At 33.0% G+C, this 25,736-nt stretch overlaps 1 long non-coding RNA gene across 1 annotated transcript; it reads left to right on the plus strand.

The window, feature by feature from the left end:
* The first annotated feature begins 7,793 nt into the window (after nt 1-7,793).
* Nucleotides 7,794-24,327, plus strand: LOC146997062 (uncharacterized). Its single transcript, XR_015041093.1, has 4 exons — nt 7,794-7,952; nt 16,423-16,509; nt 19,895-20,063; nt 23,797-24,327. It is a non-coding gene; the product is annotated as an uncharacterized LOC146997062 (long non-coding RNA).
* The last annotated feature ends 1,409 nt before the right edge of the window (nt 24,328-25,736 follow it).

The following is a 25,736-nucleotide window of genomic DNA, read 5'->3' on the forward strand; positions in this document are numbered from 1 at the left end:
AGGGAGGAGTTTCGAAAATGGACCAATGAGCTTCTATTGCTCCTGTGACGTAAGTCTTTGTGCATGTGAGCGTATGTCGTTTACGTTTCAATTTACGTTTGTTTCGCAGTTATAAATGAATGGCGTAATAGAAGAAAATCTCGTAGTTCTGTCGTTTAATAAGCTTAATTAATCGCTTAATAACATTTCATTTTCATGATTTTTATCACGCATTGATATATGGATTGATGTTTATGGCATATTATTGCTTTTGACATCGAAAAAATGACTCAAGCTACAATTAGCCTTGAATATTATACATTTACTAACACCTGTGGATTAAGAAAATTCAAGTGTATAGTTTAATATTATTTTTACTATTGAGCTGAAAAGAAATGGAAGTGTTACAATGAATCTAGTGTTTTCTTATTTCAATGCTTGCATTCTTTTAATTTTCAAAGTGTAAGATTCAGGATAAGGGAAGGTAGCCTAATTTGGACCGTAGCCTTATTTGGACCGCTATGATATAGAAAGTCTGATGATATCTGCGAGATTTGAGAAAGGCATTTTGTTATACGTAGATGTAGAAGAGGTTAATGCAATTGTGTTTGTAAAGAAACGCCTCGCTGTTATATTGAGAGAAGTGTTATTCGTTTGCTTAAGAAGAAAATCTGTTATCGACATAAGTGTGAAAGCAGTTAATTCGTCTAAACGTAAGTAATTACATATCTTATTATACCATTACAAAACTTGCTTATTTATCTACAATTTGCAAGTATAAATTTGCGAGGTTATGTTAGTTTGACGTTTCTGTACAATATCAAGCATTAAATATTCAAGTTTCCCAAGATGGACGAAAACAGTTGCCGAAATTGAACCGGTCCAATTTCGGCAACGACATTTTTTTCATGGATAAATTATAATTAACCCCTTCGAATAACTTACGGGAACGGCAACCATTCGTCTCCGAGACGAAGTATGCGTAAGCCTGCTTAAAACTTATTTTAAAAGCTAATTGTAGAACCCTTGTTTCACCTTCTAGTAGTGATGATGATAAAGTGTGTGTGTATTTAATTACGGCAACGCACACTAGGGCTATCTGCCTAAGAGGAGGGATGCCTTTCGTGGAGGACTTTCTAAGGGAAACTGGCTCGTATACACGTTACACATGGGGAAAACCACGAAAACACCCATGCAGCCAGCCCGTTCGCGGGATTCGAACCTCGGACCGAACTACCAGTGTTCAGCGACTTTACCGCTCGGCCGCTGGTGGGCGATGATGATAAAGAGAGAAATGATAACGAAAATAAACGATTTAGGACAGTTCTTGAAAAAATATCACCGCGAGCAAATAAAAATTCAAATCCAACTGGCCCTTCGTCTTCGTCTTCGCTGTGCACCAATAGCCCAGAAAGCAGTGGAAATAACAAGCAGCCCTTACAAATAGCGGTTATGCCAAAGTTTAACACCAAAGTTTAACGAAATGCAGAAACACAAAAAAGAAACTGGTGATTCATGGTTTTGTATATTATGTGAAGAAACCAAGGAAGAAGAAATGATACAATGCATGAAATGTCACGCTTGGATACATACTCCGTGTGCTGGAGTTAGTGCTGCAACTAAAAGGTTCTTTTGTTGTAATTGCCGTTAAGAAAGCTCATGGTCCAATTTAGGAAACTAGCGGACCAAGTAAGGAAACCAGTTTCCTAAATTGAGCCGATGGTGAAACTGGTGGTTCATGGTTTTGTATATTATGTGAAGAATGGAAACCGGTTTCCTAAATTGTATGTAAGGAAACCGGTATGTAAGGAAACTGGTTTCCTAAATTGAGCCGATGGTGAAACTGGTGATTCATGGTTTTGTATATTAAGTGAAGAAACCAAGGAAGAAGAAATGATACAATGCATGAAATGTCACGCTTGGATACATACTCAGTGTGCTGGAGTTAGTGCTGCAACTAAAAGGTTCTTTTGTTGTAATTGCCGTTGAGAAAAACCCATGGTCCAATTTAGGAAATCAGCGGTCCAAATAAGGAAACCGGTTTCCTAAATTGAGGCGATGACACGATTTTTTTTAATTCATTTTTCACCGTTAGAAATAATTTTTAAAATTTAATAAATGGTTCTATTTTGAAGGTTTAATAAATGGTTCTATTTGAGTTTATTTTCTACTACTTAATTTTTATTGGCACTTCTTCCGTCCTTCTATATAGTGAAAAATACAAAATTGGTTCAAATTAGGTTACTTTCCCCTACATATTGTGTATGATCTGATTATATCCATTGTTAACATTAAAAGTTATATGTAATTCATTTTTCACCGTTATAAATAATTTTTAAAATTTAATAAATGGTTCTATTTTAAAGGTTTAATAAATGGTTCTATTTAAGTTTATTTTCTACTAAATTTTTATTGGCACTTCTTCCGTCCTTCTATATAGTGAAAAATACAAAATTAGTTCAAATTAGGTTACTTTCCCCTACATATTGTGTATGATCTGATTATATCCATTGTTAACATTAAAAGTTATATGTGAATAAATTGAATATATTCGCTGTGAATAAGATAAATTCATTCTGTTTGATGAATATTTCTTGTGTAGACAGTAGATTTAAGAGTGAGCAGTTAGTAAATGTGAAATTTAACGCACTAATTTCATACGAATGCAAAGTTCACTTTGAATAACATTCTGCGTTGGCTATTTTTACACAACATCTCTTTCATATAGACTGCAACAAAAAGAGCTGACTTCTATTTACATATATAATTGGTGTCAATATTTTTCTCATATGCATAATTTTATCTAAAGCTAGAATTTGGGCTGTCAGATGTTTATCATACATTTCTTTCTTCATCTTATTTACCGCTTATTAAGCAATATTTCACATGGATATTTTTTCGGGATTATCCAACATGTGTTTGCATTTATTTCAAATTCTTTCAACCCCATTGTGACTTCTTCACAATTGCTTATATTTGATCTAACTTCGCAATTAAAATTTCGGGAAGAAATCGACGATGCTTTAGTTATCTTGTACAGAAAATTGCGTGGCAAAATATTTTCGACCATTTTCTTAAATCTTAAAGCGCGCATGTCATGTGACATGACAGAAATATTACTGAACGCCCATTGGTCCAACTTAGAAGCCACTCCCTTGGTGGCTACACAGATGTGCACTTGTGAAATATGCTAACTGTAGAAACTGTTTTGCAGCTGAAAGCATAGTATGAAGAGAAAATAAAAGATTTTTCTAACTATATTATATATAACCTTTTATCTTAAAAGTGTAGGTAGATTTTATTTGTGTAATAGAAAAATCATATTTGTATGTCTTTAATTGAAATTTTAATTTTTGTTTAATTACCTTGTACAGACATTAGGTATTTTTGGAAGTAGGCAAGATGAAAAATTAGCAACACCTCCGCCCGGAATCGAGCTGCGGACCTCTGGAATATGCGCCTAGTGTGCAGACCACCACACCACGAAGACGTGCGAAGAAGGCGGGAGAAATGCCTTATAAGTTCATAAATTATGGAAGTATATAGTGAAAAATAGTTAAGTAAATTGGAGTTATGTATTTCTGCATTCAGTGAGCATGATTTCTTTTAACATGGCAATTTACAGGTATATATTAACTGTGTTAAGAGTAACTGTGTAAGAGATTGCTGTAGTTTCATTCTTATAACACAAGCATCCCTGCATATATTTATTTTTATCAGGGTATATATATAATAGTAATAAATATCAGGTATATATATAATATCAGGGTATATATATAATAATATAGTAAAGGCAAAGTCAAGGGTTAAATTCATCCATTCTATTGGAATGCACCAGCGAAGTAAAGCACTGCGGTTTGACATAATTTCCGGGTAAGCTATTCGTACGAATTGAAACATTTCTTGCATTTAAACATGTATTCCAAACTAAGATTTAACTTAAAATTAGTGTAAATAATTACTGAGAGAATCAGATTTTCGTAGCGTAGTTTACGTGAGATGAGATCTCTTGGGGTCACGTGATATGAACCGGCGAATCAGCTTGTTGAACTATGAAAGCATAGTCAATTCTTAAATTAATGTCTTTTTACATATTTATTGGCTTTTTTACAAAATTTTAAACGACATTACAAATCGAAATACAAAGGATGTTTACACATTTTTTAGAACGATTTCGATAAAGTATTAAAAATAAGAAGATGTTTTGGACTAAAAGTTTCTGGCAACAGCTTATTACATGAAATGAGAAATATCGTCTGCTACTGTTCAGTTTATTTTTTTTTTCTAAATGCCGCACGTAAAACAAGCTGGAGATTGAAGAATATGTTTCTACGCTTTCCGACGAGAAATATTCGTAGGTACTTATCATGTCTTCGCAATAACTGTAGAGTAGAAATCACCAAATTTTCAGAATGTGTCAAACTTTGGTAACCGTGCGCTTAACCACTCTTCAAGTAACCATTCTTATATCAATCCTTCAGTCAAGCAACGTCCACATTTTAGTATGTGTTCTTTTTGTTGTATTCCAAGTTCTAACGGTTTTTATAAACAAACGGTGATTTTTTTTTCTTAAATTTTGTTTTAAAATATGTGCTTGTATAATTTGCGAGTAATGAAAGGAACTTAGGTAAAATTTCTGCAGTAATTTTGAATTTGGGGGATTTTGCCCCCAAATCTGTAGACGAGATGTGCAGAAACGAAAAAATGCGTTTGGTAGGTAGTTACGAGTCTGTACAGTTTTCTGATGTTTCTCAAGCAAAAGCAGATCCTTGTTACTTACGGAAACGAATATCGCAAAAAAAGTACTGAAAGATTTGGAGACGAATGGTAAGTTCTTTATTTTTAAATCTATCCTGAAATGCTTAGTTAACAATTAAAATTTGCGTTTAAAATTTCTGAAATGTGTTCACTTTTCATATGTTAATCATGTTTGTCAACTTAGATAAATATTGATAATTTGGGAATCGTTTTAAGAAAATGTCACCGAAGTTTAGGTGCAAGATGAATACAAAACAATTTCCTGTAGAATTCTTTCCGCGAAGGTTTCTTCTCTCATTACGCAATTAGCTCTAACATCTTTTGTAATGATCTAATTAAACCTAATACAAAAATGTTTGAATTAAGGTTGTTTAAATGTGTCAAATTTTTTTATTATGTACAATTAGCAAAATTAATACGATAATTGCTTATAAAATGTATAAAGCTGATGTAATCTGTTTTTCTTGTTGTTCAAAGAATTAAGCAATTACTATATGAAGTGGCAAACACGTGTAGATTTACAAAGATTGTATATTGAAGATTAAATAAGAATATTTTCTTCAATTTTATATTTTCACGAAACTTGGTATTAAAGTTTTGTAGACGCAATGTAATGTTTTGTAATAAAATTTATGAAATAGCTGGAATGAAGTTATATTTGCCGGAATTACTGGAATGAAGTTATATTTGCCGATGAGAGTAAATTTAATATATTTGGTTCTGACGGTAGAATCTTGGTGTGGAGAAAACCCAGGGAAGAATTTCGAAAACAGAACTTGGTGCCAACAGTAAAACATGGTGGAGGAGGAGTTATTGTATGGGGGTGTATGTCGTCCGCTGGAGTTGGTACTCTTGTTTTCATTGACAGTATAATGGATCAGTACAAGTATATTGACATTTTAAATCAAAATTTGAAATCTTCAGCGCGAAAATTGAACCTTCATAACGATTTTAAATTCTACCAGGACAATGACCCCACGCACACTGCTTTGAACATTATACTCTGGCTGCTGTATAACTGTCCTGAAATAATAAAAACATCACCACAATCTCCAGACTTAAATCCCATACAGAATATTTGGCAGGAATTGGATTCAAGAATTCGCAAACGCACCATTTCTTCAAAACAACAATTAAAATCGGTGCTTCAAGAAGAATGGGGTAAAATCACTCCAGAAATCACAAAAAAATTAGTCGAATCCATCCTAAGAAGATTAAATCATGTTTTAAAAGTAAAAGGAAATCCAACAAAATATTAAAACCTTTTAAAAAGCCTTTTATATTTTATATATTTATATTAAACCTTTTATATTTTTGGATAAATATTTGATGGAAAAGTAAGTGACCCATCACTTATGTGAGCCATTTTTTGCTCCGTTCTAAATAATTGTATTTTAATTAAATTAGTATTTTAATATTTTGAGAAAATGTATGTTATGTAATAATTGTTACTAAATTTATGTATGAAACACACCCACAAAAAATTTTTAAATATTTTTTTTAAATTTATTTTACCACAGTTTCTTTTTGTAAAGCACAAGTGTCCCATCACTTTTGTGAGACACTGTATAAAGCCTAATATTTTTTCATATCATCTCCATGCGATTTTGAATAAAACTAAACAATTTTTTTAATACTGATTTATTTTCTTTTTTTAAAAATGAAAAATATTCGAAGGCACAGATAAAACGCGCTACAAAAGTTATCGTACACCGAAATATTTTTGCAAAATTTCATAAATAAGAATTATCGTCTGCCACTCTTTTTTTTACCCCTTCAAAGAGCTATTCATTTCGTTTTGGCATTTTGAGTTAGTTCACTATAAATGTCAGTTCACTTTTCAAATTGTTGCCACCTAATATTATCGCCCTATGTTATATTTAAAGAATTTAGATAGTGAAGAATCTGCATAAATGTATGTGTTTCTTGCAGTGTGAGAAAACAGCGGTACCTAGAGCCGTCTAAATTTGAATAGCGTTATCCTCCACCGAATATGGGCATCTGGAAGTCCTAACTTGGAATTTGTGTTATTATCGATTTCATATTTTGCAACACTTTAACGAATTTTTAATTACCGTATTTGACGGCATATAAGACGCACCCTTATTTAGAAGGCCACGCACATGTAGATGTAGAAAAAGTTATGTGTGTCTAGACCTTTATCCGGGCTAGAAATAGCATTCAGTATTGAAAGTTAACCTGTGTCCGACACGTATAAGACGCAGGTAACTTTTTTTGAGACCAAATTTAGGAAAAAAGGTTCGTCTTATATGCCGTCAAATACGGTAACAGACTCAACGATTTCAAAGCGAGCAATGACAACACTGTACGGGGGGGGGGGATATCTCCATCGCGCAGAGGTTGATTCGAGTATCGGAAAATCTAAAGATATGCTCATTGTAAAATTATTTTGCGATATTGTCGTTGAATTGAATTTTATGACTTAAGTGCGAAGAACATAATATTTAATAAATAATGGTAACACTTAAAACGTTAAAAAACGCCCTTTTCGACGTAATTTTAAAAACTGAGACCTTTCAGATTTTTTTAAATTTATTTAATTTTTTCCAGTTTAATGATGTTTAAAAATTCGACATTTAAAAATGTATCGTAGTCGTAAGGAAACAAATATCATTCGAAAATGGATCATTTTTCATCATAAGTGCAATCATAAGCGAATTTGTGCACACTTTAAATAATAAACTGCTTGCTAGAACTTCAGTTTCATTTCATTGCATCCATTCAGAATCAAAGTATTCACGATGCATTGCATAAGCTGCCTTTAAATTAATTTCATGTACGACACTAATTACAACCGATTTAATGAGAGACATTAATTACAGTTTGATATGTTTTACAGTTTGAAAATAATTACAGTTTGAAATGTGTGATACGGCTCTTGGAATCTAAGCTAAGGGAAGCAGGACTGTTAGCATAAATTTAGGTATTTTTGCATAATGAAACTCAAAAAGCGAACGTGCGGCAAGATATATATTGGCGAACGGGCATAAAAGCGAACGTGCGCCAAGATATATATTGGCGAGAGAAAAGGAAAGTCGAGAGCATTCGATGCTCACCTTAGCTACTTGTACCTGGCTAAAGGTCGAATTCAGTTAGTGCTTCCTCTTTCAGGTACGTCGAAGTACGTTCGTGTTTCTCCTTTTTATTGCCCTAAATAGGAAAGCCTGATGATTTGGGACTGATGATGAGTCTACGTAAGTTGTTCTTTCAATACTTCAATTTTTTTAATGTCTGTGAATTTACTTTTAATTGGTGTTCTACTTAAGTTAAGCAGAATTCTCACACTTGTTAAATAAAGATTCCGTAGTTATTTTGACTTCAGATTCTTTGATTAAAAGTGCGCTCCATAGAGGAAACGTGCACATGCATAAGACAGCAGTTGTTTATGAGATTGAGTAAGTTAAAAAGCTTGAGAAAATTGCTATGTGAAAATGCTTCTAAAAATTGAAATTTCTAGAATTGAAATACTGTAAGATTACAGGGGCATAAAGTATTAAAACTTGTTTTTGAAAATACAAGTTAGAAAGGTTAAAATAATAACTGTAACGAATATTCATGTAAAAAATGTAAGTTTATATAATAAAATAATATATAAATTATAATGTGTATATATGTTACCGTGAAAGACCGAAACTGGAGAATGTCTACTTTCACCGGAGAATATCAACATTCACCAAATACGTCAGTGAAAGATCGAATATTATACTAAATTCTTGTATATTCGGACCTTCACCGGTGTATGTCGACAATCACAGATATGATCTGGTGAAAGTCGAAAAGAGAGGTCATAAAGTGCCATAATAGTTTAAGTTGTTGCAATAAATAAGATTTGAATCACATATAGTAAGTTTTTTATTACTGTTATTTTATTTTCTCATTTAGAACGTACTGTATAATTAGGTTTTTAACTTCTATTATTTTCCTTTCTCATTTTGAATGCATTGTGTATTTTAGGTTCTCAAGTTCTTATTTCAAGTCTTAAGTGCGTTTATTCGCGACTGAATTACGGAGAAGAAAATATAATATTGTTATATGTTCAACACTCACCATTAGTACATGGTGAATGTCGACATTGATCGGTGTAAGTCAGAAATAAGAGTATTTGGAAAATATTTCGGACATACACCAAGAGACTATGTGAATGTTGACATTCACCGGTGAAAGTCGACATTCTCCAGATTTCGGTGTTTCATCGTAACGCATGTTATATATAATAATGTAAAAGAAACTTATATAGAGAAGTTAACCGATGAAAATTATTCAACCTGTAAATTTAAAATAGAATAACTTTTGATAAAATAAAGTTTAGATGCTGTCGTATTCGAAGAAAAATCGGAAACTATTTCTGATACTTGGTTGGAAAATGACCGTAAAGCTAAAGCTTTAATATGCCTAAAACATTTCAGATTCGCAAATCATCTACGTTTTCATAGTCAATCTCCAAAAGACGGATGGCAGAAGTTAAAATGTGTTCATGAACTTGTTAATTTAACAAACAAGTTATTTCTTAGAAAATTATATTCAGTTAGATATTATGAAAGTTCTAAAATGTAGGAATATATCAAAAGAGTGCTAGATTTGGCTGAAATGCTGTGTAGTACTGGTGAAGAAATTAAAGAAAATAACTTAACAGCAATATTACTATGCTCCTTACCAAATTCATACAACTCCTTAATAACCGCAAATCGGAAGCTAAATTGTCGATAAAATATGTTAAAAATAAATAAATAGATAAGTATTGTAGACGTGTGGAAATTAAGGAAGTTTTAAAAATACGATTCAATTGCTTTAAAAGTAAAAGCGAAATTAAATCAAGGCATTATGTTATGTTCTATAACAAACAATAAGTACAATATAGTACAATAAGTACAATATTATGTTATAGAACAACATAATGCCTAAATAATCATACGATCAATGACTGTTTTCATCTAAAACGCAATGCTGGAACTTTCCCGGAAACAGATGCAAAACCCAGTAAAGTAAGAAATTATTCTCAAAATTATAAAAGTAATGCATGCCAAATAGCAAATACGCAAGGTGTAGAAAACATGAAAGTTAAAGAAAATAAGTATCTTAAAAGTATTGAAACTGGAAATTCTGAAGTCCAGTTTGGTTAATCTTCGGATTATGGTAACTTGGCGACCAGCCCTGCTGCAACAACCTACTAGTTTTTTTTTTTTTTTTTTTTTTTTTTTTTTTTTTGACGCCATTTTGTTTTTGCGAAGTAAGGGCTTTTTCTTTTTTTAACCCAACAATTTGCTAGCCGAATTACGCTTATGCTAGAACTTTTATGGAACAAAAGTGCTTAATCATGACGAAGATTAGGTGGGAAATTGGGAGAAAGTTCAGAATCGCCCACTGCTTGCCGCGTTTTTAAGAATTGCACATACACGGTATCCATGTACACGTCGACCTATTTTCACTTAAAAAAACATCCCAGAATTGCACAAAAATGGCATTGTGCATTCCCTTGACTTTATCCATGTACACTGCTAAAGTCCGAGCTAGTAACCTTTATCGCCTTACCAAAATGTCGCCAAACTACCTGTTACCATATTCCAAAGATTAGCCTTCAGTTTAATCAAGTTCTAAAAGTAAAACATAAACATAAAAACTCACAAACGCAAGAATGGGTTATCGACTCAGGAATTAACTCATATGACGAATAAGTTTTCTTCTCGCAATTAAATGATTCTGATAGGCAAATTGTAACTGTAGCTAATAGTGCTAAATTAAATACTTATGGTATTTGTGAGGGATATTTTAAAGTTCAAAATTTAAAGGATCAGGTTACCCAAATAAAATTATAAAATGTACTGCATGTATCAGGTTTAGATAGTAATTTACTTTCTTTTAAGGTTGTATTGTTACATTTGATAGTAATAAGTGTTACATAAATTATAACAATGTACTCATAGCCCACGGCAATGCTCAACAAGATTTATATAAAATGACCGCGAGCTCAATTCACGAGGAAACGTACAAAGCTAATGGCATTTCATGCTCTAATACAAACTGCATACTAAAATGGCATCAAAGATTAGGCCACAGAAATAAAGATGCGATAAAAACAGTCGAGAAAAATGATTTGGCAGATGGCATTACACTTAATAAATGCACTCATAGGGTTGAATGTTCTATTTGTATAAAAGCTAAAGTAACAGAGAAACCTTATCCAAAAACGGGTTTTAGATCCAAAAACGGGTTTTAGATCTAAAAATCCACTAGATTTAGTGCACACAGATGTGTGTGGGCTAATAGAAGTTAACAGCTTAGGAGAAAAGAAAGATTTCGTAACTTTCATTGATGACTATTCGCGTTATACTCAAATTTATTTTATTACTTCAAAGGATGAAGTATTCGACAAACTTAAACAGTATGTTGCATCGACAACAAATAAATTTAGAAAGAAGATAAAAGTTATCACATCTGACAATGGTACAGAATACTGTAATGAAACTACTGAAAATTACTTAAACATGGTATTTTTGATCAAACTTGGGTTCTTTATTGTCCGGCACAGAACGGTGTAGCAGAAAGGGAAAAATCGCTCTATAATAGAAATGACTAAAGCTATGCTAATAAATTCCAAATTACTAAAAGGATTCTAAGCTGAAGCAGCAGCCACTGCTACCTATCTCCAAAATAGGTTACCAATTAAAAACCACAGATAAAACACCGTATAAATTGTGGAATGGTAGAAAACCAAACTTAAGTCACTTAAGAGTATTTGTCTGTAAAGCCTATCTATAACACATCTCGGTGAAGCTATTTCTTAGGCATGGAAATAAATCGAAAGGAAGATAGAAGTTGTCTCTTATCTCCGAAAAACAAAATAAATCAAGCAATTTCAACTTAAAGAAGCGAAATTCACTATAGTACACCAATGGAAACAAATTATTACAGTCTAAACAAGGAAGAAAAATGTCCTAACTTCAAATTATAAATTTCGCCAAGTTATTGGAAGTCTTTTTGTATATATCGTCTTTCACAAGACAAGATATCAGTTTCAACTCGCATACTCGGCAGAAAGTGTAATAATCCGCGTCATAAAGACTAGAATGCTGTAAAAAAAAATCATTAGATATTTAAACACGACAAAGCATTTATCTCTACAAATTTCGAGTGAAGAACCTTATTCAAATGCTGATTGGGTACAAGATACTGAAAATAGAAAATCCACATCAAGAAGTGTAATTTTCTTAGGCAAAAATTGTATTTCGTGGTTTTCGCTACTTGCATAAAAAAGAATAGTAAAATTTTATCTTGAAATTTTATTTTTTATCTTTAATTAATATCTTGAATTTTATCAAGCAATTTCAACAGAGTATTTTTCAGTTGTATTTAATAACGATTCATAAATTATTTAATAATAATTAAATACAATAATTTTAATGATTAGTCTTTTAATAATTTGCTGCAGCCATAAGTATATTTTACTAATTTATATCGCAGAGATTAATCTCAAGTTAAATAATTCTCCTGCAAATAAAATTCAGAAAGTATTTATAAAATTTATTTTTTTAAAAGGAATTCTGCAAACTTACTATTTCTAGGAGAGCAAATGGATCGTAAGTTGCATTGAAATTCTGGAAAAAAAAAATTTTTTTAAGGTAAAAATAATTATTTTCTTTCTTTTATTCTTCAGGAATATTAAAATCATACTTTAAAAAACTAAAAAATCTGAAAACTTTTTGTTGTACCTCTCATACAGCGAGGATAAGTCTGGCAACAGCTGCAGGAAGAAAAATTCTGCAGTGCTTGAATAGCAACAGCGGATGATATTCTATACATTTTAATTTTAATTGAGTAAAAATTGTTATTTTAAAGATGTTTTAAATACCAAATACTTGAATATTAATTGGCCGGATTCAAGGAAAATGGAATGTAAAATTAACAAAACCTCACTCGAAGTATCCTCACGAACTACCTTAAATTCAATTTAAAACTTTCAAGCACTCCTTTTTATGCGTAAATTGCAAAGTACGAGATGATTTTGAGCACAGACTGAATGAGTGTAAAAAATACAATCATCTAAGGAACTATATTGCCAAATTCTGCGATAAAGAAAACATTCAATACGTCCTTCCTGCAGAATTAGTTAACAATTCCAATGTAAGAATTCCGAAGTTGGGTCGTTTACTCGCCAACTTCTTCTAACTTACCGAGCCTCACTGACTGGCGGAAATGGCGTTCGCCAAAGTCCTCACCTCCTTTCTTCTTGCTCAAAAGCAAGATTGCTACAGAGTTAAAATTTTGTCTTTTTTGGCGAGACTATGGCGTTACAATTTTGAGTTTTGGTGAATGAAATGGAACCAGCTGCCCCGCTGCGAATATTGGTAAAAGATGTTTAGAAAATTAGCTGCGTTGAGAAGAATATATTCCTTAGGTTTGAGTTTGCGGTATTTCTCGAGTTCAGAAATTGATGCCGGGCTTATTCTCGTTGTGCAGTTAAGTTCAAATTTTGTTACTGTGTTTATAGTATATAACTTGCAAACATATGACTAGAATTCTATTAAACACATTTTTAAATTTTGGAATGGTGTTTTAAATTTTTAGATGTAGAAAATTCACATTGCTGTGTCGGAGCCAGTGGCAGTCAGGTGAAGTAAAACTGTTTTGCTCACGACCTAACACTTTTTCAGATTTCACATTACGCCCAAAGGGGCTTTTTTTTTTTTTTCGCGGGCGCTGAAGATTTTTTTTTTTTTCCCCCGTACAGTGTTGCCATTACTCGGTTTGAAATCGTCGAGTTTCTTAATCAAAAATTTTTAATGTCTGGCAAACTATGAAAGGGATAATAAACAAATTCCGAATTAAGGCTTCCAGATTCCCATATTCACTGAAGGATTAAGTTATTCAAAATTTTATGGTTCTAGGTACCGTCGTTTTACTACGACGAGAAACATACATACATTTATGTAGGTGCTTCATTATTTAATTTCTTTAAATATAATACTGAGCTATAATATTTGGTGGGAACAGTTTGTAAAGTGAATCAACGCAGTGAGTGAATCGACGCAAAATGGCAAAACGAAATTAATAGCCTTTCTGGGTTAAAGCCTTTTGGGCTAAAAATTACGAAATTTTGTTTTCTCTTGGGTAAATAATTCTTGCTTAAAATTTCAAATATTTTATGCATCGTTGTTGTTACTAATTTCACTATTTTTTAAATCAGCTTGCCCAGGAAATTCAACGTGGTTGGGAATCAAGATTTGCGCCTGTTGTTGGCAAGAGCCTTGGTCACAAGTGGTTATATTCTCTGATGCTTCATTAAAACCTTTTGGAGCGGTTGCATACTTTAGGTACAAGACACTGCATGGCACTTTTGAAACTAACTTTATAGTTTCTAAATCACGAGTTGCGCCAATTAAAAAGGTGATGTTGCCCCTACTAGAATTAATGGGTGCAGAATTTGCAGTAAGAATAGCCAAATATTGTAAAAATCTTTTTTTTAAATTTAGAAAGATTATGGAGTGATTCAACAATTGTGCTACACTGGATAAAAAGCACGGCATCTAAGTGGAAGAAATTTGTTTCAAACAGCGTATTTGAAATTCAAGAAACTACAGATCCCAGTGCATGGAGACATCATATAGGTAAAGATAACCCTGCGGACTTGTTAACAGGAGAATTAACTAGTAAAGATTTGCTAACTTAAAAAAAAATAGCGCCGGGGCTCAAAATGGTTATTGTACCAGGAGAATACTTGGCCCCAGCTGAAGAGATTTGAATGTGGCTCATTTCATATTTCATCCAGGGGATTGAAGTTGAATATAAAACTTCTGCTGTAATTAGTTCCGTAATTGTTTCCAAACAGATAATTGATGTTAATAAGTTAATTGCTTACGCAAACTACTGAAGGTGACTTCTTGTGTATTACGGTTTGTTGATGTTCTTTGAAGGGAAAACTAGTACAATGGGTCTTCTTACTACTAAAGAACATAATCGTGCTGAACAGTTTTGAGTAAAAGCTATTCAACGTTTTCCCTCCTAAACGAAAGAATAAAAACAAACAATATATTCTATTGATAACCATTGCTCATTTCGAACTAGTTGGTAATACGACGGCAGATTCATTTTTTGCTTGCCTTTCGACGTTTTGTATCTCGAAGAGGGCTTGCTAGGTAAAAACAGTCATCGGTTATCAGACGTCCTGTACAATTTTTGCACAGTTTAGAACTTCAGAACTAAAGTTTTATCTTCAGTGTTAATTTACAAATATGTATTGTGAGTGCATCTCTTAGGGGGGTCATTGAATAATCTTCTGAAAAAGGTGAATATTGCTTTTTTGAATTTGGATAATGCTATATTTTACCCTTTCCGGTACTATTCGGTTTTGAGGGCCGTAAAATAAATGAAGCAAAAATGTACGCGCAAAAGCGCCAAATCTAGCAAACGCGCCCATTTAACAGCGCGCCAAATCTAGCGTACGCGTTGATTTCAGATTGCGTAAGTTTATATAGTTCTAAATTTCTTAAGACGCCATTTGACATACTAGTTTAATTTTTAAATCCTTTTTTGATATCCTATGGATTTAACAATTTGGGAATTGCACATGACGAAAAGTCGGCAATAGAATTTTGGGTAAAGTCCAGATTCACGCACTGCTTGACGCGTTTCTAAGAATTGCACATACTGGGAATCCATGTGTACATCGACCTATTTTCACTTAAAAAAAATCCTAGAATTGCACAAAAATGGCACTGCGCAATGACTATGTACACAACGACATATTTTCACTTAAAAAGTAAAATAAAATTGACAAAAATTCAATTGTTTTTACCCTTGTAAGAAGCGGCAAACAAATACGTGAGCGATTCTGCACTTTACCGAGAATGTTTTCAAAGAAAAGGCATCATTCATTATAGAAAATTACGTTTGAACAATCAACGAGATGAAATTATGCTTTAGCGATAGTCGGTAGCGAAATAGCTAATAATTTATCCATTCAGTTATGTTTAGCAATTTTTATAAATTATAATAATGATTTGAAATAGTTATTTACTATTATGCTTCCATTCAGTCATGTTTAGTCTTTTTCATATAAATTATAATAATAAAAAAGTATTATATGAAATTAACCTTTCATCTAAATTAAAACATCAATCTTAGATAGTTATTTACTATTATACATCCTTTCTTGCCACAATTATTAGGGTTTCCACAATTTTTTTTGGCAGCATTGGCATCAACATTAGTTTGGCGATTTTTTACGGCCGTCGAAACCGAATAGTACCAAGTTTCCTAATGTTCCATTTAAATTTTCTCTTGTGTCTGGAACTCTAGTGTTTTTGTTGTACGCGTATATACTAATTATATACAAGTTTGATGAACGCCTGTGGTTCATGGGGGGGGGGGAGAAGTTGTTAAAAATAAAGTGATGATGTAATCAGACGACGTGATTAACGGTCGTCTGAATTCTTTCCCGGCAAGCCTTGAGGTAAATGTTTATGTAAACGAATCTTTAGAATTTTATGTAACTTATTTTTTGGCTTACTAGGCTAGCTTTTTATTTCTTGTTTCTCGGATTAATTGCACTTGGATTTTTCAGTATAATGTTTTTGTATGTGATGTGAATAAAAAAAAATAAGGAAAAAAACTGAACAACATGTTCTTCATGCAAGAATCTCGTTTAATTTACTAGTGCTATTTTTTTAGCCAGTACACAGATTCTAGTTCAGATAATTTTAAGAAGTTTTTGGATGCTGCTAAGGAATTTTATTTGGCGGAAGACACGTAAGTAAGGTAAGTGAATATTTCTTTTGTGTAGTGCTACGATAAATTTCCTTCTTTATGTTATTTCATTGTTTGATTTAAAATGTAGTTTATTGAGGTTATATATTTTTTTTGGCTGGTCCTTTGACTTTTTAAGTGACTATAAATCGATGTGTACATAGACAAAGGCAAGGAGTGCGCAATGCTCTGATGTTTTTTCAGTGAAAATAGGTTGTGTACATGGATACCGAGTTTCTGCAATTCTTTGACTTGTTATTTTCGATTTGTTTAGCGGCGAATTTGGGTGCAAAAATTGCCGCTATATAAAGCCAAAATAACAGGTTAAAGAATTGAACAAACTCGGTATCCATGTATCGCCAACTATCGCCAAGGGGCACCCGTAAATATATTTTTACCTTTTCTTTTCATATGTTGATAATTACCGATTTATGATAGTTATGGATTATTTGGGAAACTTTCTATAAAAAGGCGCAAAAACTACGAACATTCACCCTATATGTTTTACTTTTTCATGTGTAAAAACTGTCCAAATTGCGCCAGGGCGGTTACGTTAATGTGCTTATGACTTTAGAGTGAAAAATTTACATCAAGTAAAATATAATTTATTTCTAAATAAGTTTGGTTTTATATTTGAAAATTAATAACTAAATCATCTCGATAGATTTTTCTTCCTATCCTCATGCAACGTTCTAAATTTAAAAAAATTTTAATGTTTATTCATAGAATAAATTGATAAGCCGATCATAGGGTGTGAAAATTTATAAACTTAAATTTTGCAGTCATAATATACAATAGATTGACTTTCTTATTTTAAGACTTATTAACAGTTTAGTTATTGTCGCTTTATAGCCATGGATTATTTATACTGCTTTCGTTAAATTATAAATAGTTTTATACGTATATTAGAAATTGAATGAAATAAGAACTATTACTAGAATAATTATATATATTATTTTGTGGGATTATTGCCTGAATTACATTAAAATTTGGATACGGATGTCTTAACTAACTAATGAAAATATTTCCTAATCCTTTAATGCATTTAAATATAAAACTAGAACTGAATCTCTTAACAAATCGGCAGTTTTAGCAAAATGATACCAGATCTCAATTTTCAGTTCTTATTTGAAATTATTGGAATAATTTCAAATAAGAACTGTTGTTGAAGGAAAGGTATATTAAGAATAAAAACACACTATCAATAATTTATAAATAAAATAATTTCATGTGTAACATTCCTAGAGAAATATAAAGTTATAACATTCGGGCTTAATATGACAACCAATCCAGACAACTGCATTGCCTTTTGAATAGGAAAAATAAGTTTATTGAATCTAAGTGAAGGAACTTAATGTTTTTGCTTACATATTTACACATTATAGCAAGTAACCAAGAAAGTTCGTGCGGTTTTTAAGAACAGTTACTGTGATCAAACTGATTCTGCTGACGTCATACCTTTATATTCCTTTCAAACCTTATTTAGTAGAGGTTCAGTGCATCGCACGTTTCGCTATTGGTTTTGTAGAAATCGCAATCTTCGAAAACTTACGTCGTTGGGAAAGGAGATTTTAAAGCCTATTTTGCTTTATAAGTACAAATTAGGACATAGAGCTGCAGAGGCCGTTAAAAGAATATACTGCGTGCTTGGAGAGACGTCAGTGAGAGAATAGACTGCTCAAAAGTGATTCAGCTGATTTTCATCTCAATCTTTGTGTTGGTCGTCCATTCGCCCTCGACAAAGTCCAGCTGGAGGAGGAAATCAAGCAAAATCCTAATTAAAAATGGCAAGAGCTTGAATACAGGTTTGGAGTATCTGACAAAACCATTCTACTACATCTTTATAAACTTGAGATAATATGGAAACTGGGCAAGTGGCTTCCTCATGTCCTGTTCGAGGAAAACAAGCTCTAACGACTAAACATCTGTTTGTCGTTCTTGTCGTGTGCTTCACAAATCTTGACATGTGATAAAAAATGGATCATGTATGATAACCGGAAGGTGAAAATCATTGGTCGACTTCTGAATCACCGGTCTGTGATTGGCCCCTAAACCGGACATTCACCAAAATAATGTAATGCTGTGTGTTTGGTGGACTAGCCCTAGCATAGTCCACTATGAACATCTGGAAAGCGGATAAACCATAACAGCCGAGGTCTACTCTTCACAAATGCAAAGAGTTTTTAGCTGCACTTTCCGGAAACAGCCAGCTTTGGTCAACAGAAGAGTTCTCCTCCTCCAGGTTGATAACAGACCTCACATTGCAAGAGCGACCAAACAGGTCATCAAAACACTGGGCTAGGAAGTTTTACCTCAGGCACCCTATTTCCCGGGCATCGCCCCATAGGATAGACTGTTTTGGGCCATGGATTTTGGCTGTGGAAACAGTAATTCAGAAAACGCGAAAATGTCACAACGCCTGTGTCACAATTTTTGAACTTCAGAAAAAAGTTTTTCAAAAAGGGCATTTTTAAGCTTGTGTCTCGTTGGGAACATGTAATTGAAGCCAATTGTGATTATTCCGAAGAATGAAATGGGTGCTTAAGATTTTTGTGGGCAGTTTTTAATGCGTGACGAAACCCATACGAACTTTCTTGGTTACCTGCTAGTGTAAATCGTATGCAAATTGAATATTACTTTTTAAATACGATCACGCTGGCAATTCATGGATTACTTCAGTATGGTATAAAATCTTAGAAACATGCAGTTACCAATCATGGTTAAAGTACGGTATTGACGAATTTCTTCGTTAACACGACATTTCTGGCAAGTTTGGGGTTGATCGTAAGGTAGCTTCAGAATTTAAAACTGATTTAATTTATCATTAATGTAAATGCGAAGCAAATTTTGCTTTCATCTTAAATAGTGTAAGAAAATTAGTTTTATATAAGTATGTGCCTAAAATCAAACACATATCCATGTTCTTATTTTTACTGAATAAAAACAATAAAATCAATGTTATTTGCATAAATTAAAACGCGTTAAATCTATTTTCTAATCAGCCCACCAGCGGCCGAGCGGTAAAGTCGCTGAACACTGGTAGTTCGGCCCGAGGTTCGAATCCCGCGAACGGGCTGGCTGCATGGGCGTTTTCGTAGTTTTCCCCATGTGTAACGTGTATACGAGCCAGTTTCCCTTAGAAAGTCCTCCACGAAGGCATCCCTCCTCTTAGGCAGATAGCCCTCGAGGCTTTTCCATAATCACACACACACTATTTTCTAATCAACCGAAATTACTCAGGCACTATTGTTTTGTTGAAATTACATTATAAAATAAAGGTTAAAGTATAAAGCGTATTAAAAACTTTTGCACGTTTACAATTTGTAATAAATACATGACTTTGTAGAATTGTTAGTTCTTTTTTTTTTTTTTTTTTTTTTTTTTTTTTTTTTTGTAGCAAGAGACGTGAAAAATGAACAATGCCCTCGCCAAGAGCTACCTTATTTAATAAAGATAAAATCATTGGTACGTAGGCACAAGTCAAACTGTTTCACTTCACCCTCGGTGCACTGGAAGTGAGAAAATAACAGTAAAATGGATTTGAAGCCAGAATCAAAAGAGAACAGGTTTGAATTATTTGTTTGATTACGTTATTTAATTTAAACAAAGCCACGAACTGTATGGCTAAGTTCCATCCACGAAAGTCTAGCATTCCAGCTTTCTTTATGATCAATATTTACGTAGAATATGCTAATCAACATATTTTTAACACTTTTGAGAAATAGGATTATTTCAGTCACAACATTTTTCGAACAAACGATGGGTGCCGTCAGCCTGCGTATATTCAGACCTCAGTGGGCCAGCATATTTCTTAACACTTTGACTACGAATTTAAAAAAAATTCTTTTTTACCCCGTTTTCTTTACAAGTGAACAAAATACGTCATAAAGTTAATTTAGCATTTGGGATCTTTTTGAGAAACTGTTTTCAAGCCAAAGGCTGGGACACATATGTCCCAGCTGTAGTTAATGTTGGGATACGTCTGTCCCACACGTAGCGATAATCTTGCTGTAAGCAGACCTATTATTCTGGAAAACTTTATTATATGAAACTGATTTTACATCATATGGTATAGGGTAAATCATTCTTTGCATAACTCAGCATTACACATTGGGCACTCGTATTTATTTTCTGTGTTCATTTGTGTACACCGAAAAAAGCGGCGTCTTGATTTCCCAACTATTGGGAAGATGATCCCCAACATTCAGGAGATTCTAAGTGCTTTTCAACCCAGCATAATTTTTAAACTTTTAGTAAGACATGTATGTCTCGTAAGTATTCAAAAGGTTAAGCAACAAACTGATATGCAGAATGAATTTAATACTGATCACGGAATAAAATGCAGGTGTTCTTAAAGTTACGCTGAAGAATTAAATTTAAAGTATTTTTTGTTGTAGTCCGGTTAGGAACTGTTCCTATAAGTCATTTCTCTTCAGAAAACAGCCCATTCTATTTATTCACTTGAGGCAAGAAGCCCACCAGCGGCTGAGCGGTAAAGTCGCTGAACACTGGTAGTTCGGTCCGAGGTCCGTGCTGGCTGCATGGGCGTTTTCGTGGTTTTCCCCATGTGTAACGTGTATACGAGCCAGTTTCCCTTAGAAAGTCCTCCACGAAGGCATCCCTCCCCATAGGCAGATAGCCCTCGAGGCTTTGCCATAATCACACACACACACACACACACACTCGAGGCAAGTGTTTGATTCTGTTTACTCTTGCGCTGACCGAAGGGACAAATGTTTTATATTTTTCGGATCTCGATGAGAGTTTGTCTATATCAATAACAAAACTCGAAGCTATCTTTGTAATTTTTTTATTTGTAATATATTGTTGCGAAATGTACAGGGGCGATAAGATAGCTTCCCTGCAAAGCAGTTTTAGGGTTGCCATAAAATGGAAAGGGAGGGCAGGGTTGCCACATTTGGCGAGAAATCGCCCATATGGCGACATTTAACGACAAAATTGGCGATATGCCATAGACTAATGGAGAACCTTCTGGAACGAATTCTTACAGGTTTAGCCCAGCATGTTCTCGAACGCAAGCCAGAAGCTATATAAACCCTGCTGGTACGCGGAGAGTTAGACATTTAGTCCGTGCGGACTCCATCGAATTGATGGTTAGTCAGTGAGTGCCTACTGCCGAGTGGGTCGTCGAGTGCACCGAAAGAGTCTTTGGCGTAGCGGTAGTGTATCTCTGGTGTATCGTCGAGAAAGTGTGTTAAGCTCCGGGAACGACTGAGGCGAGGAGTCGGGAGCTGTACTCTAGTGTGTGCCAAAACCAACAAGCTCTATAATGAACATAACTTCTTTCACTGTAAATAATCTGCAACCATATGTTAATGCTATGTCCTATGTGTCGAAGTATATTGTAACAGTATGATGTTCTATGTCTTATTTGTTGTTAGTAGTATGTCCTATGTATACCGTAATCAGGTCCCCTGTGGAAGGGGCGGTACGCCAGAGAGGTAGTACATGGGGGCTATACCATTTTTGTCAATGGCGATGGCGTGGTGCCCCCTGTACTTGTTCCTGTCCTGTAACGTCGAGTGCATCGCGAGTTGTAGCCTGGAGAGCCTCGAGAGTACGTGGAGTTTCGAGAACGACCGAGCAGAGTCGGGAGCTGTACTCTGGTGCTTTGCCGTAAAGCTGTCTGCACCGTTATAGCCTGATAGTGGGAAGGGTGTGTCGCTGATCGTGTCAGCGTACTTATTGTAGTTCTTCAACGATTTTGTAAACGTATTATTGGAGCTGTTTTGAATAATACTGGCCAATAAAGTGCGTTTTGATACTTCATCAAATGCTGTTCTCGTTATTCACTCCAAATCCGCACGAGCCCCGTACGTACGTAACGTCAAGAGGAAAAAAAAAGTAACATTTTTATAATTACATTATAGCAAAATTCGAAGATATCTTTGCAATTTATATTAATTATTTAGTTATTGACATTGCTTTGCCTTTTAATCACCTGAGAAATTTGCGTACTCTTCTGTTATCGGTACCGGATTCAGAAATGTATGTATGGATGGATGTATATTTGCGTGCATGTATATGTGTGTATACGCACATGCATATATTTCTTAATTCGGTCTTGTTTTCTATCTATTGTCTTCATAAAAATTTTTAACGAGCTTGTTATGGTGCGATAAATTGCGAAATGTACTTTCTGACAATATTACGAATTCAAAAGTACTTTTGCAGTCACTGAAACAAATATTCCCTTTTCATCGGGGAATAATAATGAATACTTCTGGATAAAAATTCCACTCAAATCAGGTGTATTTTGAGTTATAACTTTACTTCAAAAGCTCAAATCTTGCAGTTCACAGGTATGTCGTGATTATTTATAATAATTTATACTCATATATAAAAACGTCATTTTTTTTCTTATGTGCTCCGCCAAGCTTATCAAGCGCGAATGTAGAGCTGAACAACACAATGTAGAGTAACAACAATAACACTTGGATGCAACGACTTCATATAACAGGTAGACGGCTCACCCACAGAGAATTCGTCTGCTAGGATGTCTCCAACATATACCACGTGACTTAAGCTCTTGGCGCTCTTGGGGAGTGATAGCTTAGGCTGTTTATCCCCAGTTTGGCGCGCTTCTGATATGGCTAGTAGTGCTTTTTATTTCCGTTTGCTGGCAGTCGGCAGACAACGGTCTCGAATTAGGTTATTCGATTTTTTACAATTATTTTTAGATATAACTAAATCCCTTTTTTCCTGAATATTTTATCTATACTTTTAATAATCGCTTTAAATTATTTGCGCCATTATTTAAGATGTTTAGGTTAAATAATTTTAAGAAGAAAATCTAAAATAAATAATAAAAAATTGAGAGGAAACTTTAATTTTGAATAATGTTTAAAAATTAATTGCACTACTGTTATAATATTTGAGAAGGTAAAAAATTCTCGTTTATTTTTAATGCATTGATTCCTAAAGAGAAAAGAAAATCACATTGTATGTATTTATGCTATTCATGAAATATATACTTACAGACTGTTAACTTTCAGCTGGAACTATAAACTATTACTATCCAAAGTTATAATATAGTTTATGATACAAAAAGATAAATTATACTGAAATCTTATTACAGAAAAATATTTTACTTTCTTATATTTAAGTAAACATAATTTTACTTAATTTAAAGTCAAATAGTTTTCGGAACAATTTCATTTACCTTTGACCTTTCAGTGTTACCAATAGTACTTGCATTTTGGAAATTTACGATAGTAAATAAAATGTTTAGTTTTAAAAAAATCTTTCACTGATTGTAAATGCCCATTTTTTTTTCAGTTACTTGCATATTGAAGTGCTTATAAACTTAGGAATGTCTAGAAAATAATTTCATGCAAACTTGGAAGCTACTGCCTTAACTGTATGCTGCTATACATTAAATTTAGTAAGATTTCATATTTTGTAATAAATAATATGTATAAAATGTACATTTCCAAAATAAAATTTTATTACAGAAGTATAAATTTAAACATCACAATACATATATTTTATTCCTCTATCCCAATTAAATAAACAGATTACGAAAATGTGCGTTTAAATATAGTATTTACTATAAATATATCGGGAACAAATACCAAAAATCACCTACTCAAACTGGTAGTCAAGTATATTCCAAATTTCCTATTTTTGATATGTGAATAAGTAATGAACTTTTTAAAACAAAAACACACAATTTGGCTGAAATATAGAAACTACACATTATTATATACTACATGAAGAACTTTATGAAATACAATACCCTATATAAGGCTCTGATATGAGAAATTTGACTTTTTTTTTGAGATAATATAAATTTTTAAAAAAAAAGTTAGCTTGTAAAACCATGGAAATCTTTATAGATATATAAAGAATGTGATATTTACTTTTAAAAAATCAATACATAAAACAGTGTAAATAAAATCCAAACTACAAATTAAAAATACATGCTTTTATTTTAACAAATACAGGGCTTTAATAAAACTGACTGTTTCACAGAAAAGAGGAAAAAAAAAAAAAACTTTTATGAATAGAAAGTAAAAATTAGTAAAGATATAATGATGAAAGCCTCATTCAAACCTGCAAAAGTTCACTCAGATATAGTTTTGATGGGTTTTTTTTTTTTTTTTTTTTGACAAACTATATATACTGTTTGTATGCAACAAAAAGTTAAGGCCTGTTTTCAAGAATTTTTTTTTTTTTTTTTAATTTAACTCCTACTAAATATCTTAATACACACGTAATCCTCATTATAAATTAAAGAAAATTCTATAGTTATGATATATTTATGTTGCTAAAAAATAGTTTTAAAGGAAAAGGTTTTTAAAAAAATCTTAAATTAAACAAATATTACTATGAAAGCAAAAACTCTGCAATCAAATATTGAAGTGATTAATTTATAAATAGGTGGCACTTTTAAGTATACGCAATCTGTTGACATTAACGAGTTAATACCATTTTATTCCTTATAATGTTTGTTAAGTTCGACTTCACTGCCACTTTATTCCTGCTTTACCAGATCATTCTTATGCATTAGCTAAATTAAAAAAATTTAGGATTTATTCATGCATTATTAGCTAAGATATACTAGTATACAAATTTTCAGCTCATTTATAGATTTTGAATTAGCGTTTCTTTTTTTTTTTTTAACAAAGTAAACATATCGCACAATCTTATCTCAATAATTTAATAATAGCATTTTTCTTTCTTTCTTTTTTTTTTTTTTTAATTGCAGGCAGTACTTGTTTATGAAACCAAAACGCGTACGATTTGGCGAAAAAAGGTTAGCGCCCGTTGGCGCAGCTTTTTATTTCAACGGAGTACACGGAAAAAGAACATAAAATGCAATTATTTGTAAAAGGTGATTCCAGTAAATAATGTCACAGTATTTATTACATTTTGATGCTATTAATACATGCTGAAAATGTCATATACAGCGGCAATTTTCTTATACAATATAGCTGAAACTTTCCAACCAATTCAACAGAGATAGTAAAATGACAAAAATACTGGAAATAAAATAATAAATCATGCAGTTTTAACTTAGCTATGAAAGGTTACAGGTCCCCCCTTTTACAAAACTTTCTTTACACCCATAGGCGCTCCAGCGGATAACCATTTTTTATTAAATTTTATATGACCAAGCAGAGCAGGCGTCTTTCGTCCCATAGAAATGAATGTAAAGTATTTCCGGACTTTCGGAATTCGACCAGCAGTCACGTGACACTAATGTTGGAACCAGT

This window comes from Stegodyphus dumicola, chromosome 5, assembly GCF_044657685.1.
Source record: "Stegodyphus dumicola isolate Sdum_Otavi_A_Nest chromosome 5, ASM4465768v1".
In the NCBI taxonomy this organism is placed as follows: Eukaryota; Metazoa; Arthropoda; class Arachnida; order Araneae; family Eresidae; genus Stegodyphus; species Stegodyphus dumicola.